The 14,168-nt window shown below is 37.7% G+C and overlaps 1 protein-coding gene across 5 annotated transcripts in view; it reads right to left on the bottom strand.

The window, feature by feature from the left end:
- Positions 1-5,159, bottom strand: part of CDKL2 (cyclin dependent kinase like 2) — an 80,259-nt gene extending 75,100 nt beyond the window's left edge. For 3 of the 5 annotated variants that reach the window (XM_007495680.3, XM_056803339.1, XM_007495682.3), the window contains exon 1: positions 4,843-5,157. The gene's annotated coding sequence lies outside the window, so the exon portion shown is untranslated. Of the gene's footprint in view, positions 1-4,842 lie in introns of all 5 variants that reach the window. The other 2 variants (XM_056803338.1, XM_001375511.4) reach the window with 2 other exon arrangements.
- Between the last annotated feature and the right edge of the window lie 9,009 nt (positions 5,160-14,168).

Raw genomic sequence — 14,168 nt, 5'->3', positions numbered from 1 at the left:
TTTATACAAATTATTTTTACCATGAATTTTTAGTAAAAAAGGAACTAAATGCATTGTATGTATAAAAGAACATATTCTAGAAATCTTTGCATGCTCAATGAAAATTAAAAATCAAATCTCTTTTTCCTTCTAGCTAAAAATATATATATATGCCTATAGGAAAGAAAATAGCAAATACCCTATTATTCGTTACTTATACCAAAGAAATTGTAGTCTTTAAGACAATACTAGAAAAGCCAATCTGGTATTTAAATATCTAAGAAAGAAGCAGCCAGGCCTGGCATGAATCCCCACTCTCATTCTGGACCTGACAAGGAATGTGAGCAAGAAGACCAAAAAGAAAGGAAAATCCTTGATGTTACTATGGAAATGCATGACTGATACAGAAGACAGGTTAACTGAATGTCAAGGAAGAACAAGAGTTTGGCAGACAGGGCTTTGGCTTCGTTTGTATCTTTCAGGCTGCCAGGAGCATGATGAATATATATGGATTGTCATGGTAAAAGGGAATGCCCTCATCAGTGGGATCATGGTTATGTGTGAGTAATCTCATAGCTATTTTTTTTTAAAATCCTTACCTTCCATTTTAGAATCAATACTGCATATTGGTTCCAAGGCAGAAGAGCAGTAAGGGCTAGGCAATGAGGTCAAATGATTTGCCCAGGGTCACACAGATACGAAGTGTCTGAGGCCAGATTTCAACGTAGGGCCTCCTATCTCTAGGCCTGTCTCTCAATCCACTGAGCCACACAGCTGCCCCCTCTCATAGCTATTTAAAATTAACATCTCTGAATAATGAGAGGCAGAAAAGAGTTGTGGATAGAAAACTGACTTAAGTTCCATTTCTTACTCTTATCTTATTAACAGTGGAGCCCTGGGAAAGTTATTTATTATTCTGGAAAAATCCCTAAGCTTCTAAATTGCAGTGGTCCTGAGATATGTTGGGGGTGGGGGTGGGGAGGATATCCTTTACCTCTAACAGATTCATAAGTGTAAAATCCCAGCTCCTTCGATATGAGACTGTAATGTCCCATCGGGAGGTGGGAATTATAATTATACTTCACTTCAGCTACTAAAAAGGACCTTACCTCCTGTTAAAGGCAGGCAAAATGATCAGTTGTTGAAAAAAATCTAAAAATTATGTCTAAAAACCCCTTAAAATCAATTTGAAATATTTAGCTCATTAAATTTTCCAAAGGTTTATACAATTGTAACCAGTTTTGATGAAGTTCATCCATCCTCTATGTGACAATTTACAAAGTCAAAATAGAAAAAAAGACTTTAAAAAAAAATATGGGCTTATTCAATAATATATGTTCAGTATAGTTATAGGGGGAAAGCAACAGAATATAACAGTAGTTAAAACCCAGTACATTAAAATGATTCAGTGTAACAGAATAGTATTGAATACATTAATATATGAACTTAAAACCAACAAAATTAAATCTTAAACAAAACAATCAGCAAAATGCAATAAAAGACAGAGACTTTTATAAAGCATTGGAGTCTGAAAAGTCTTAAAAATATAACCTCCAGTCTCTTTAAAGTTCGTTTTTGTTTTTGTTTTTATCTGTTTTCCTTTTGTCAGTACTGTGGCATATCCCATAGCGAGGGAGAACATGGGTTTTAGAAATCCCAAACTGGGCAGGCCCAAATGGCAAAGAGTTGCAGGGAGATGAATTTCTCCCCTGAATCTCAGGTAAGTAAAAAGATCAGTGCAGTCAAAAAACATCCTTTGAAATAGGCAATGCACTGCTCTCTCATAGAATGCACCATGCTTGTAATCAACTTCCTGTTTGGAAAAGTCTCTTCCTTCTCCTCATTTCCCTCCCCCCACCCCGAGGTCCCCAGCCATGTGGAGGCTAATTGTAGCCTATGGAAAGAACACCCCAGTTTTTACCAGTTGGTTTGTGATTCTGAAGACACAGGGGCAGCTATCAGCAACCTAGGTCCTGGAGCTGGGGCTGGAGCTGGGTGAGTGATCTGGGTCAAGAAGGTCAGTAGTGGTTGGCTGGAGGCAGGAGCAGGCAGCAGGCAGAAGAGAGCTGAATCAGGAGAAGCCACTTTGCGATGTTGGGTGGGTGGGTGGGGTGGGCGAAAAGTCTTGGTAGGAGAAACATGGCTTAAAAAAATTATCTAGGTTATCTTTAAAAAATTGAGAAGTTCTCATCCCGTCATGGTCGCCATTATTGTAAAAATTAAATTATATCTCTAATAATAAAAATATTATATTTTATGAGGTTTATTAAGAATCATTAGAAATCAAGGAATAAAGAAGATACAAAATAAAAACCACATGCCCATGGCTGATTAGCCCATTTAAAATCCCCACACTTAGCTAACCACTATACTTGCTGCATCATTTAATAAATTTAAATACCAATTGTGATCTCGCCAATGTGAAGACTCAGGAGAGATTATAGGGAATTCTGGGAAATACCAAGGACTTCTGGGGAATGAAGTCTAGAGTTCAAAATCTCCATTTATACATAAGTCAAAAAATATGCCAAAATACCTTCAATATGTAGATTTCAAGTAATAACTAGATTGCCCTCAATACATAAAAGTTACCAAAAAAATTCACTTGTTATAAGAAAATCTAGTCTTGTGCATTCCATGCCTTCAAGTTTTCTCTACTGTTTAGTACAGACATATATTGAGACTGGAAGGTTACTGAAATCAGAGGTTAAACTGACCCTTTTATTTGGGGGGGGATTGCTATTGTTCAGTAGTCTTGATCCATGGCAAAGATACCGGAGTGGTTTACCATTCCCTTCTCTAGGCAGTGAGGTAGGAAGAGACATTAGGAATATTCTTAATAAATACCAGTTGTGTTATACACAGAGACTGATACACTGTAGTAAAATCAAATGTAATGGACTTCTCTACTAGCAGCAATGCAATGACCAAGGACAATTCTGAGGGACTTAGGAGAAAGAACACTATCCACATCCAGAGGAAGAACTGTGGGAGTAGAAATACAGAAGAAAAACAACTGCTTGATCACATGGGTTGATGTGGCTATGACTAGGAAAGTGGACTCTAAACGATCACCCTAGTGCAAATATTAATAATATGGAAATGGGTCTTGATCAATGACACATGTAAAACCCATTGGAATTGTGCGTCAGATACAGGAAGGGGGTGGGGGAAGGGGAGGGAAAGAACCTGAGTTGTAACCATGGAAAAATATTCTAAATCATCTAATTAAGTTTAAAAAAATAATAATAAATACCAGTTGTGATTTGAAAGGGAAAGGTGGCCTAAATTTATCTTCATCTAGCCAAGCTGCATTAGGTAACATTAGTCTAGGCTGCAGCCCTTACTCAATCCTATTAGGACTGAATAGGGTGGAGATTTATTCCAAGTATCTCCATTGTATCAATTCTAAAATCAATCAAGACTCAAAGAAATTCCTGTTCTATGCTTAAGCATAGGTCAAAGTCCTTTCCATTGTTCAGCAAAGGGTTTCTGTCCTAAAGTAATCTTAAGAAGGGAAGAGAAGGAACCTCCCATGCCAATGGAGTTCCCATTCCAATAGACTATCAGTAAGAAATTTTCCAAGTATGAAATATCCCAATGGTGAAATTTCCAACATTTATAAGTCTAAGGAATTTTGAGGTTTACAACCCGAAGTCATGACGAAACTGAGCTTAAAACATGATAACAATGCTGGCTACTCTTATAGGACAAGTATCCAGAATTACCCCCTTTCTACCTTCCTTGAAGTGACATGTGGCAGTATATATACATACACATATAGATGTATATGTATATTAACTTGTTGTAAGATCTGCAAGCCTGAAGAAAAAGTGATTGGTCTTATTCCCATTCCCTCCCTATATGACTCTTAGTGGCCTCCCCTACCAAAACTGTCTCTGGGATTTCCTTGGCAAAGAATATTGATGTGATTTTTCATTTCTTACTCCTGAGGCAGAGGTTTAGATGGCTTGTTGGGTGTCAACGTGGAATCTAGAAGCCCCCAAACGTGTAGCCTAGAAAGGTTAAAGCCTCAAGTTTGACCGGGTTCCTCTGAGAATCCATCCTGAGGGGAATCTCAGGTTTAACAATCCACTTCAGATGGGGACTAAGACCAAACCAAAGCGGAGTGACTCTTTGAGGCAGTAGGCAGCGAGTCAGTCTCCAAAGCTGAAAGTTCTGAGTTCCATCCTTGGAAGGAGGGTGTGATATATTGGGAGAGGCTTCACTCGCTTAGTCTCCATCTTAAACCTGAGATTCCCCTCAGGGTGTATTCTCACAGGAACAGGATCAAACTTGAGGTTTTAACCTTTCTAGGCTACAAGTTTGGTTGCTTCCAGATTCCACGCAGATGCTGGAGTAACACAAATAGTAAGTGACTGAGGTGTAATTTGAAGTTGTATCTTCCTGACTCCAGACCCAGATACTCGGCTGGAAGTTTGGTCCATCTCATCCAGGTTTGCTCAGTAGTGTTTTGAGGGTGCATTTCTAAAGTGCCGTAAAGCCCCAATTCATCACGGGGTCCCGCCCCTCCCCGTTGAGGGCGCCCCGCTGGCAGCCTCCACACTCTTAGTCTTGATTAAAGAGGTCTCCGAAACCTGCAGTCCTTTTCTCACTAGTTTGACAGTCAGAGAAACTGAGGCTAGGAAGGGAACCTTGCCCAAGGTCTCACACACGCACACACGGCAACAAAGCGCTTTACCCATGTTCTCGGCTTCTCTCTTCACAGCTCTCTCCCCACTGGGTCCCCCGCCCCCACCACCACTACATTCTGGCGGCAGCCCCGACCGAGTCTCTGGTGCGTAGATGCCAGGGCCCGGACCCGGGGCGGGGCTGGGGCTGGGGCTGGGGTTGGTAACTTACTGTTTGTCAAACTGAAGACAGTAGCCGGCAGCTACTTAGCCGGATGGGCTAAATTCCACTCGGCACACTCCCATGCCTCCGCCACAGACGCTGATGCCGCCGCCCCCCCCACCCCATCCGCCTCCGCGCCGGCGCCTGGGGAGCCCGCGCAGCAGGAGGCCGTTGTCAAGGTAACGGCGCCAGATCCGGCCGAAGGGCCTGAAAGGGCAAAGGGAAGACGAAAAAGCATGAGGCACGAGGTGCGAGGCGCCAGCTATTGGGCAGCTAGTCCTACAGCCTCACGCTAATGGGGTCCGTAGTCACTCGGAGGCGTCGAGGAGGGGACGCAAGGCTAAGGAAGGCAGTTAAGAGAGAACAATGAATAGAATACTGGATTTGGAGTCTAGAGTACCAGAGTTTAAAATCCTGCCTTAGATATTTATTTGTTGTGGCTCTAGAATATTCACTTAAACTTTTTGCCTAACTTTTCTCATCTGTTAAATGGGCTTGATAATAATAATAGGACATATGGGGTTGTGAGAATCAAATGAGATAATTGGTAAAGTACTTCATAAATCTTATAATGTTGAAACCTCAGAATTGTTTTGATTAGTGATAGAGCATTTTTTTCAGTTAGTTGTGAATGTCATAGTTTCTTTGAGAGGTATTTGTTCATATCTTTTGACTATTAGAAAAAGGCTATATAAATTATATATCTTAGATGCCAAATCCTTATCAGAAAATTTGATACAGATTTTTTTCTCATTTGGCCTTTCTGATTCTAGATGCATTAATATTGTCTGCACAAAAGCTCCTCAGTTTCAAGCAAAGGCTTTTTGCAGGTTTTTTGGTAATTGCTTCTATTCCTTGACTAGTAAAGAATACATCTCTTATCCATCGCTCTGAGAAATACATGATGTTTCTCTTCTAATTTTCTATACTATGATTTTTAACATTAAGATAACATCCATTTAGAATGTATTGTGGAGTATGGTGTAAATTGTTGGTGTAAACCCAATTTCTGCCAGATTGTTCTCCAGTTTTCCCAGCAGTTTCTCTGAAATAAATTTTTTCCAGAGGTAACTTATACCTCACACTTTATCAAACACTTGATTTTTGAATTCTACTTTTTCTGAATCTGTTATCCTGTTCCATTGATCTATCTATTTTTTAACTAGTATCATTTCCTAGTTTAGGTATTTGGACTATATTTATCTCATAAAAAGATTCTGGTAGAATTCTTTCTCATTTTATGAGAATAATTGGTGGCAAATGGGTACCAACTGTTCTTTAAAAGTTTTAAAGAATTCTCCAATTCATCAGCTCCAGGGTTTTTTCCTTTGGTAATTCCTTTATAGCTAGATTTATTTCCTTTTTTGGAAATTTAGTTATAGAAGTTCTCTCTCTGGTCTTCTAAGAGTAGAAGTAGTTAACATTTTTTTAAGTATTTATATATTTCTCATGTTTTCAGTTTTATTAGCACATAATTGTGCATAATAAGTTCTGAATATTCTTTTAATTTCTTTTGGTTTTACTGTGATTTTGCTTTACTCATTTACTATTTTGTCACTGTTTTTCTACTCTCATCTTTTTAATCAGATTAACAAAATATCAGTTTTATTAGTATTTTCAAAACAGCTTTTAGTTTTCATTCTCATTATACAGGTGTTTTTTTCTCTAATTTTTAGTATCTCTTTGTGGTTATTTAAGGTTTGTTCATTTGTTAATTCTCTAATTTTTAAACACCATATTCAGTTCATTGAGCTTCTCTTCTATTTTGTTAATGTATGATTTCTCCTAACTACTTTAGGAGCATACCAGAAATTTCAATATATTGTTCATCATTATTATTTCCTTTTATTTCATTATTAATTATTTCTATAATTTGTTCTTTAGCCTACTTATTATATAGGATTTCACTGTCAAATCTCTATTTGGAGGAGCAGCTAGGTGACTCAGTGGATGGAGAGTCAGGCCTAGAGATGGGAGGTCCTGGGTTCAAATCCAACCTCAGACACTGCCAAACTCTGTGACCCTAGGCAAATCACTTAACCTCCATTACCCTGCCCTTACTACTCTTCTTTTAAAAAAAAATCTTTATTTGGTCTATATCTTATGTTTATGCTCCCTGAACTAATTTCAATTCTCATTGAATTATGGACTGTGAAAATACCAAGTCTTTAACTTTTATTTTCTCCAGAAAATTGTCTAGTCCCATATTTTTGCTTTTGTTTATCTTTCTATTAGACTTATCCAGAACTGATAGAGGGAAATTGAAGTCTCCTGTCTCTGTTACAGAACTGTTAAATAGTCAGAAAAACCACTCTTTAATTAAGGAAAGGGATATAGGGCAGAGTTAGACCTCTACACAGAGCTGCACACCACATGCCTTTGCAGAGTCTGAGGCTTGAATTCTTGATGCTCTGATCCCTGACTCCTGGGAAAGCCAAGGACCCTAGATTGGACAATTCCAAGGAGCCATTAAAGTGGGAAGGCTTAAATACCTTTCTAGGGGAACATGAGGACTATGGATGAAAAGGATGGTTGATTGACTTTACAATGGTAACAAAGGAAAGTCCCAGACAAGAATAATAGTGAGGGGCTGATGCTTTACAATGGACACAAAAGGGAAAGACCCCAGCCAAGAGCTGGGCCACCTCCTTAAAGGATTTTGGCCTAAGGGGAGAAACCATTGGCACAAAAGAGATACTTAACATCTGATGGGATTAGCTATTCCCAGGTCTATTGTTAGTCAGAGGCCAGTGAAGTTGGATTTTCCCTCAGGGAGGAACTCTCAAGTGACTAAGTCAAACCTGAGGTGTTCTACTCTTAAAGGAGTAACTGGGGTTCATTCAATCTTTCTAGGCTACAAGTTTGGGGGCTTCTAGATTCCACATAGACTTGTCTATGTCTTCTTGAAGCTCAGATAATATTTCATTTATTAATTTGGATTCTAAGACATACAAAAAGTATGTTTATTACTGACATTGATTTATTTTTTTGAATGGTTCCTTTCAGCATAATTAAGTTTTCTTGTTTATTTCTTTTTATTTTTTGAATGTTTTGTTTTTGCTTTGTTATAAATAGCATGATAGCAACTCCTTCCTTTTTTGATTTTACTTGATGCATAGCAAAAAAAAATTTTTTCTATCCCCTCAGTTTTATTTTGTGCATATCTTTGTTTTTTAAATGTATTTCTTGTAAGTGACAGATTGTAGGGTTTTGTTTTCTTATCCAGTCTGTCCTCATTTTCATTTTATTACAATTACAAGAGTCAGGTTTACATTTTCCAGTCTCTAAAATTTGGAGGAGGGCAGGGTTAAGTTATGATTTCTTTTCCTCTCTTTGGCTCTAAACACAGTATAATGTTCCTTCAGTTACTTTAATCTTTTTTTTTTTAAGGTGGCCTTGTTCCCACTGGCTCTTTACCTCTCTACCTCTTCCCCCAGATCTCCTCTTCTCATTTGTTAATGCTTTCTCTTTAGCATTTTATTCATTAGTTTCTCTCTCCTGCTTTTATCTGGTTATATATTTCTACTCTCTCTTTTTCTCTCTCAATTAGTTAGATTCCCCCCTCCTCCTCCCCTCCAGCTATTCTTATTCATTAGGTTTTTTTTTATTTCATTTTTTGGACCCCTTCCCCAAAAGGATTTCTGTCACACTCTTCATTATCTACCTTCCATTTCTGATGACTAAATCCTCATTCTCTGATTCATGAGACCCCTATAATTTATCTGGTCTCTCCTCTCCATATTCCTTCTACAATCAAAGCTTCTAAGGTGTCCATTCTAGGTTCTGTCTTCCAGAACTTTCTGTAGCCTCCTCTTTACCCTATGAATTCCCCTTATCTATTGTGCCTCATGCTCAGAACAATGTCAATTATTATAGTTGTCAGAGAGGATGCTGCCCCATAATGAGATCTCTCCCCTTGCTCCCTATTGATCTATACCCATGTTAGCAAATCTATGACATCCATGCCAGAGGGAGTTGCTCCCTTCCCCCTCTCCTCCAAGCCTGAAGACATTTCTATCATTACCCAGCCCTTTGTCTAGGAGCCCAATGGGAATGCTTCCTCTTTCTCCTATCTGGGGTAAAAGGGGTGTAAAAATTAAATCTCTAACAATAGAAATATTATATTTTATGGAGGTTTATTAAAGATCATTAGAAATAAAGGAATAAAGAGGGTAAAATAAAAACCACATGCCCATAGCTGGTTAGCCATTTTTAAAATCACCACTCACCACCATCACTGCTGACTGCAAGCCCAAGAAGAGCTGGGACTTTCCTGGTTCTCACATTATGTCCTCTGTCTACAGGAAGTACGTAATGACAGGAAGTCAGTGGGCTCTCAGGAAATGTAGTTCTTTTTTTAGGGTAACAGATTTTCAATTATATATTCCCCTAAGAGTTGAGGAAGACTAGATTCTCTGATGGGTCTTGTAAACATACCAACTTTGAAATTACAATAATTTGAGGGTAGGAGGAAAAGAGAACAAAACCAAAGATTGCTAGGTTCATTGACAAAAAGCCAGTTAGGGGGCAGTCCCCTTCGGCCTAAGCGTATACATACAAAACAAATGCATTCAATCCCACACAGTTCCCATCACCATATCCCAAAGTTCATTCGATCTCCTGGTGCAGCTTGTGTTCTGTGGAGGCATCTTGGTGCCTTCTCCAAAGATTTCATTTTCTGGATTTGGAGAGGTATCGTGTTTCTTAACCTAAAATTACTCTCAAAAAGAATTCAATTTTTGTAATTTAAAATAATAATTATACATATCCCCCTGAAGAGGGTGATTGAAAAGCACAGGGATCACTTACGGATGCATGGCTGAGTTATAAGGTATATGAATCAATTGGCAGAGAAATCAAAACATCAAAAAAAAAATCCAAATAAAAGAGAAAATAATTTGTGGATGAAATATAGACTATCAAAGTCTTATATGTAAAAATTTCAAAGTAAAGGAAAACAAACCTATAACAGGTCCTTGAATCAATGTCCAATTAAAGTGATTTAAGCAATTATGCATTTACCCAATCAGTAGCTAGGACTATAGAAAGTTTGCTACACTGTGAAAGACAGAAAAGGACTAGATTATAGGAGCCAGGTAGGAGCCAAATTTGAGATACTTGGTAGAATGTGGGACAAGGAAGACCTGCCTTTAACACATGTTAAACAGCCACAGCATGGAACCTCAAACAAGTTTAAGTCCTGTTGTCTTGGTTTGAAGTTTTCATCAATCCCATCGGGATTGGTTGGTCTCTTTGACTTTGTGGTTGATTGGCACTATGCAGTTTAGCTTTGTGCTTCTTTGGCACTATGCAATGGCTCTTTTTTTTTTCTCTTGTCCTGGAATCAGACAGAATTATTAAGCAAAGTCCCATAATTTTTTAAAACAACCAGTGGCATCATTTTTATGGTGTAAAACTTTTTGGGTATGCATTGACATTATAGCAAATATATTTTAAACTTATATTACTTCAAAAATTAAAAGTTAAAGAAAATCAATACTGGTGACATGTGCTTCAAATACAAAAAGGAAAGAAAAAATAAAACTGAAATAGTATATCACACATGCAAGCAAAAACAATAATAAAAACATGTTAAAAATAAAAAATACATAGCTTACAATAATTGACACTCTGTGTCAGCTAAGGAAGGGTAGAATACAAAGGTTTCTCACCAAAAAAAATTTATATCCATTTTTTCTTTAAATCTGGCCATAATCCACTGTGAGTGCAAGCAAATGATTTTCACAAAGTAACAAGTTTTGTTTTTTTTTTTAATAAAGAACAGTAGTACGGCTTGTCATGCACATTCAAAAAGTATCAAAGTTCCAAAAATTCACAATAGCCCAGTTAATTTACAATAGCAAACAAGCCCACTATTATATTTCATATAAGTTGCTATATGACATTTTTAAAAAAAACAACCTATGAACTGATGGATATTTGTTACAATTTTTATAGACATGGCAAATCTTTCAACCTTGGCAAATATATTTTTAAATAAAGCAAAACTTATTTGGGTCTAGAACATCACCAAGAAATCTAGATTGTTCTGGTAGAAATAAATTAAACTGAAGAGTTTTTTCAGGAACTCTTTTTTTGGCTTCCTGATTCATAAAAACACCTTGGTAGGAACATTTCTTTGTTCCTCTACATTTTATATAGCATTCTTTAAAATATAAATATAAAAAAAACTCATCCATTCAGAAACCACTAGTTAATTTAAATTATTTCTGAAGACCCCTTACAATCACAATTACATTCTTAGCTTATTAAATTCTCTAAAGGTTGTTAAACAGGTTGAGTCCATCCATGTGACAATTAGCAAATGAAAAATGGAAGGAAAAAAAACTGTTTATGGGTTTTTGCAATATTTTGTTCAGTAGCCATATGGGAAAGGTAACATAATATATCTAATAGTTAAAACACAATAGATTAAAATGATTCAGGGTAGCAGAACAATATTGAATACATTAATATATGAACTTAAAACATCAAAATTAAATCTTAACCAAAATAATCAACAAAATACAATAAAATACAGAGACTTTCATAAAAACAATGGAGTCTTAAAAGGCTTAAAATCTTCACCTTCAGTCTCTTAAAGTTCCTTTCTCTATCCATTCAGATTCCTTTTGTCAGTAATGTGGGATCTCCCATAGCTAGGGAGAACATGGGTTTTAGGAATATCAAACTGGGCAGGTCCAAATGGTAAAGAGTTGCAGGGAGATGAATTCTCCACTGAATCTCAGGTAAGATAAGTAAAAGGATCAGTGTACTCATGAATGGTAGAAGCTGTTTGAAATAGGCAATACACTGCTCTTTCATAGAATACATCATGCTTGTAATCGACTTCCTGTTTGGAAGAGTCTCTTCCTTCTCCTCGTCCCCTCTCCACCCCAGTTACCCTGTCACATGGAGGCTGATTGTTGCCTAAGGAAAGAACACCCCAGTTTTTTACCATTTTCACTGACTCCTAGCTTCTTGATGGCAGAAATCAGCAATAGCAGTAGGGGTCAGGGTCAATCTGAGGCCAATTTTAGGAGCAGAGTCACTGGGGGCCTGAGACTGGGGGCCAGTTGAGTGATTGGGGTCAGGGGCTGGAGGAAGCAGTATCAGCAGCTCCAGAGTCAGCAGCAAGGAACAAAGGAGGAATGAGGAGCAAAGGACTCGAGCAGTTGGGCGAGAGAAGTGGTTTATCCCTTCTTCTCCAAGAGTCGCCCGGCTATAGCCCAGCCAGTGGGGAAAGCAAACACCTGGGAAAAAAGTAGGAAAAGAAAAATGCAGCAGCTCCAAAGAGAGTTGGAATTTGCGAGGGTGGGTGGGATGGGCAAAAGCCCTTGGCAGGAGAAATGTGACTTAAAAAAAATTATCTAGGCTATCTTAAAAAAATTGAAAGAGTTTTTCAACAATTGAGAGAGTTGTCACCAACAATGTAAAAGTTAAATTTAAATCTCAATAATATTAATATTTTATAGAGTTTTATTAAAGATCATTAGAAATCAAGGAATAAAGAAGATACGAAATAAAGATCATGTGTCCATGGCTGGTTAGCCATTTTTAAAATCCCCACTCACCACCATCACTGCTGGCTGCAAGCCCAAGAAGAGCTGGGACTTTCCTCGTTCTCACATTATGTCCTTGGTCTACAAGAAGTACATAATGACAGGAAGTCAGTGGGCTCTCAGGAAATGTAGTTCTTTTTTAGGGTAACAGATTTTCAATTATACAGGAGCAGCTCACATGTGATGTGAGGGTTTCAGTTTGGGCACTTGGTCTCTAAAAGGTTTGCCATCACTTTTCTATACCCTCTCTTGTTGACCTTTATTATTTTCTACATGTGCCTAGAGATTTCCTCTCTGGGTCCACATTCTCCTACTCTTCCAGGTGTGAGTTACCCCAAGGGGTTCCAAATTCCCCCACATCATCTCCTAAAATCAATACATTTTTCAGACACCAAAACCCCTAGACCTTATCCAGTATAAAACTCTCATTCCCCCACACATAGGAACATTCATCAGTGGAACCACCTCCAAAGTGAAGCCCTTTTATTTTCTCCCTTTTCAATCTTTACTTCCTCCTTCCTCCTCCCTCACTACCTGTAGGTTCTTCTCTTTTCTTTACTAGCCCATGATTTGACTCCAGCATATCACTCATTCCTCTCTATCCCCTTGCTCCCCTATCCTAATTTCATGTAGCCTCCCATATCACAACATAATCATCTGTGGGCAGGGTCTGCCATAGTGCCCCCTTTCACTGACACCTCTCCCACATTTCCACCTTTACCTTTGTCTACTGGTGTGAATTTAGAAAGAAATCCTAACAAGTCTTTCGATTTTATTCTGTTGCTGTTGCTATCTGCAATTATTCACTCCTCCTGCATTTCTATTGTTTGAGGTATTCAAAATGCCAATAATCTCTTCAGTTTTGGTCTTCTTTCTAAAAATGCTTCAAAATCTTTATTGTTGAATATCCATCTTTTGTCCTGAATGGTTAAGCTCAGTTTTGAAGGACAGGTCACCTGAGGCTGCATCCTGAGTACTAGAGTACTTTTTGGAAACACATTATTCCATTCCTTCTCCTTTTTTTTAGGAAGTACAAAATTGTCTTGCATTATTCAAATGTCTTTTCCTTTGTATTTGAAATTCTTTTGCCTGATGGTGTGCAGAACTTGTTTCTAAATTGAATTATTAAATTTAACCACAATGTGTCCCTCAGTGTGTAGTCTTGTGGATTTTTTTTTTCTTTCTGGAAGCAATCTGTAAATTCTTCCCACTGGAATTTCATTTTCTATATTGAGATTCTGGGAAGTTCCCTTTTTATTATTTCCTCAATTATAGTGTTATTTTTTTGGTGCTGTCATATTCTTTTGGGAAACCTTGCTTGCATAGTGAGCATGTTTTCTTTTAATAATCTTGTTTTTTGCTTCTCTTCTTCTAGATTATTTTTCATTTCTGTGTATTTCTTTTCCCAATCTATAGTTCTCTTTTATTTCTTTGATGAGGTTTGCCATGGAAGATTCAATTTTTTCTATTCTACTCATTATTCTGTGCTGTATAGAACATAAATTCTGCTCTCATAATCCTCATTTCTCTTTTAAACCACTCAAGAAAAACATTTTGTAATTCTATGTTCTCCTCAACTTCCACAGGGTTCTCTGTCTCATTGTTATGGGAGAGCTTTGCAGTGAAACCCTTGGTTTGGATCAGGTTGCCCTTTGCAGGAATGTAAGACTTCATAATTAGCTTAAAAATGAAAAGAGAACTTTATTAATTTGGAAGCAATGAGAAGATGGGGTTTGGGTTTTTATAACCTTTTGAAAACAGGGGTTACAGGAT

This window comes from Monodelphis domestica, chromosome 6 (genome assembly GCF_027887165.1).
Source record: "Monodelphis domestica isolate mMonDom1 chromosome 6, mMonDom1.pri, whole genome shotgun sequence".
In the NCBI taxonomy this organism is placed as follows: domain Eukaryota; kingdom Metazoa; phylum Chordata; class Mammalia; order Didelphimorphia; family Didelphidae; genus Monodelphis; species Monodelphis domestica.
Note: the sequence above shows the minus strand (reverse complement) of the source record. Positions and strands in the feature narration are given on the sequence as shown.